The sequence below is a fragment of the Salmo trutta genome, chromosome 27 (genome assembly GCF_901001165.1).
Source record: "Salmo trutta chromosome 27, fSalTru1.1, whole genome shotgun sequence".
Classification (NCBI taxonomy): Eukaryota; Metazoa; Chordata; class Actinopteri; order Salmoniformes; family Salmonidae; genus Salmo; species Salmo trutta.
Genome location: NC_042983.1, coordinates 28,782,717 through 28,786,172, shown reverse-complemented (window position 1 = coordinate 28,786,172; position 3,456 = coordinate 28,782,717). Strand labels below are relative to the sequence as shown.

The window sequence follows — 3,456 nt, the reverse complement described above, 5'->3', positions numbered from 1 at the left end:
CTAGCAGATCAGATGGTTTTACGCACTCTGCTCTTGTGTACGTGCTTGCTCCCTCTCCCCCGGGAACGCGCAGTCAGACAGAAAGAACCCCATACAGAATCAGTCGATATAATCGAGAGCAATCATCAGAAAACACGCGATATGAAGTGGGGCGTCGCCTGACCCACTAGTTTGTCAGAAGGTTCAAATCAGTCAGTTTCATATCGTAACTTGGCTCCCGAGTGGCGCAGCGGTCTAAGGCACTGTATCTCAGTGCATGAGACGTCACAACAGACACCCTGGTTCGATTCCAGGCTGTATCGCAACCGGCCGTGATTGTGAGTCCCATAGGGCGGCACCTCATTGTAAATAATAGTTTGTTCTTAACTGACTTGCCTAGTTAAATTTTTTTTTTAAGTATTACGTTGGTGGCGGTAATGATCATTTTTATTGTGCTAAAACTAGAAGATCTTCTGACGTCCTTTCCCTTCGTCAAAGGTAGATAATCGCATTATTTTTTAAACTGTCATTTACAAAGCCAATGTAATGGATTTTAAAAAGTGTTTTACCCCGGGATAGCCCGCCAAAATGACCCATAGTAGCGAAGAACAGTTCTTGAGTGCAATTCGATCTGAATACATAAAACATTTAAAAGGATTTGCAATTTTGCATTAGCAGTTCTTTCGGCTTAAATTTCCCGGGAACCATGGCATGGTGTCATTTCCTGTTTTCGGTGCTAGGCTGCGTCTCCTGTCTGTCTTTAATCTCCATATTTTTCCAGAAGTGTGCACTAGTACACTTTCTCACATGGATTTAAACTCTCTCAAGCCAATGCTTACATATCCAAAGTGGGTACTTAGAAAGACTAATTTCATATGATATGCCTACATTTAAAATGTATATGAGGGGGTACTTTTGGGGCACTATGGGCAGAGCAAGATGTGATTGGGCCTTCAATGACCAAAAAAGGTTGAGAACTACTGGACTAGGTAAGTATCAGATGGTACATTATAACAATTCCAGCAATAATCATCCATTAGCCAAGATGCCCAAAATATTCCTGTCCTGTGCTTGTTGAAGCCGAAAGATGTGTCATCACCTGTCTCAGGAGGCATTTCAGACTACTTAATGTCCATATGAAGCACAACTTCCTACCCATAACTGTCTATAGATTCCCTATAAGAAAATAATTGAGTGTAAGCAAAGCAACTCCACTAGTCATGCATTATGATACAGTAGATAATTATGTGTCCTATGTATCAGATCATTTAAATGTAATTAATATAATATCTTCATTTAGGATAAATCAAACTTAGTTGTTATTGTCTTGTTTTTCTTTACAGATGCCATCTTTTCGAAGAAAAAGAGCCACGCTGGTTTACAGAGACCTGACTAGAAGCGTGAAGAAAAAAAGCCACTCTGGTTTACAGAGACCTGACTAGAGGCGTGAAGAAAAAATGCCACGCTGGTTTACAGACACCTGACTAGAGGCGTGACAGCACACCCCTGCCTTTAACTTGGATCGGTGAGAAAGTTGCTCTGTTCAGTTCTGTTCAACTTAATTTAACCAGGATAATCAACTCAGTAACAATTGTCACTACTCTGTAGGTCTAGGGAGTACTCGGAGAACAGAGCCGGTTCCCTCTGCAGCAGAAGTTGTGCCCAGCTGCAGTGATGCACCTCCTCCACCAGCATAAAAAAAAGAAAGGCAGAGGATGTTGAGGCCTGGAAGGGGTTGAGGGAGCTACTCCACTCTACAAATCAGCCGGGCTAGACAATCTGGACCCTCTCTTTCTAAAATTATCCGCCGAAATTGTTGCAACCCCTATTACTAGCCTGTTCAACCTCTTTCTTATCGTCTGAAATCCCCAAAGATTAGAAAGCTGCCGCGGTCATCCCCCTCTTCAAAGGGGTAGACACTCTAGACCCAAACTGCTACAGACCTATATCTATCCTACCCTGCCTTTCTAAGGTCTTCGATAGCCAAGTTAACAAACAGATCACCTACCATTTTGAATCCCACCGCACCTTCTCTGCTATGCAATCTGGTTTCCGAGCTGGTCATGGATGCACCTCAGCCACGCTCAAGGTCCTGAATGTTATCATAACTGCCATCGATAAGAGACATTACTGTGCAGCCATATTCATCGACCTGGCCAAGGCTTTCGACTCTGTCAATCACCACATTCTTATCGGCAGACTCAAAAGCCTTGGTTTCTCAAATGACTGCCTCGCCTGGTTCACCAACTACTTCTCAGACAGAGTTCAGTGTGTCAAATCGGAGGGCCTGTTGTCCGGACCTCTGGCAGTCTCTATGGGGGTGCCACAGGGTTCAATTATCGGGCCGACTATCTTCTCTGTATATATCAATGATGTCGCTCTTGCTGCTGGTGATTCTCTGATCCACCTCTACGCAGACGACACCATTTTGTCTACTTCTAGCCCTTCTTTGGACACTGTGTTAACTAACCTCCAGACGAGCTTCAATGCCATACAACTCTCCTTCCGTGGCCTCCAACTGCTCTTAAACGCAAGTAAAACTAAATGCATGCTCTTCAACCGATCGCTGCCCACACCTGCCCGCCCGTCCAGTATCACCACTCTGGACGGTTCTGACTTAGAATATGTGGACAACTACAAATACCTAGGTGTCTGGTTAGACTGTAAACTCTCCTTCCAGACTCACATTAAGCATCTCCCATCCAAAATTAAATCTAGAATCGGCTTCCTATATCGCAACAAAGCATCCTTCACTCATGCTGCCAAACATACCCTTGTAGAACTGACCATCCTACCGATCCTCGACTTCGGTGATGTCATCTATAAAATAGCCTCAAACACTCTACTCAACAAATTGGATGCAGTCTATCACAGTGCCATCCGTTTTGTCACCAAAGCCCCATATACTACCCACCACTGCGACCTGTATGCTCTCGTTGGCTGGCCCTCATTTCTTATTCGTCGCCAAACCCACTGGCTCCAAGTCATCTATAAGTCTTAGCTAGGTAAAGCCCCGCCTTATCTCAGCTCACTGGTCACCATAGCAGCACCCACCCGTAGCACGCGCCCCAGCAGGTATATCTCACTGGTCACCCCCAAAGCCAATTCCTCCTTTGGCCGGCCTTTCCTTCCAGTTCTCTGCTGCCAATGACTGGAACGAACTGCAAAAATCACTGAAGCTGGAGACTCATATTTCCCTCACTAACTTTAAGCACCAGCTGTCAGAGCAGCTCACAGATCACTGAACCTGTACATAGCCCATCTGTAAATAGCCCATCCAACTACCTCACCCCCACACTGTATTTATTTTACTTATTTTGCTCCTTTGCACCCCAGTACCCCAGTATCTCTACTTGCACACTAATCTTCTGCACATCTATCACTCCAGTGTTTAATTGCAATATTGTAATTATTTCACCACTATGGCTTATTTATTGCCTTACCTCCCTTACCCTACCTCATTTGCACACACTGTAT

The 3,456-nt window shown here is 44.6% G+C and overlaps 1 long non-coding RNA gene across 2 annotated transcripts; it reads left to right on the top strand.

The window, feature by feature from the left end:
• Positions 1-327: 327 nt before the first annotated feature.
• Positions 328-1,682, top strand: LOC115164823 (uncharacterized). Of its 2 annotated transcripts, none has more exons than XR_003869991.1 (3): positions 328-477; positions 1,323-1,504; positions 1,588-1,682. It is a non-coding gene; the product is annotated as an uncharacterized LOC115164823 (long non-coding RNA). The 2 variants fall into 2 exon arrangements; XR_003869990.1 differs by having other exon boundaries at positions 328-968.
• The last annotated feature ends 1,774 nt before the right edge of the window (positions 1,683-3,456 follow it).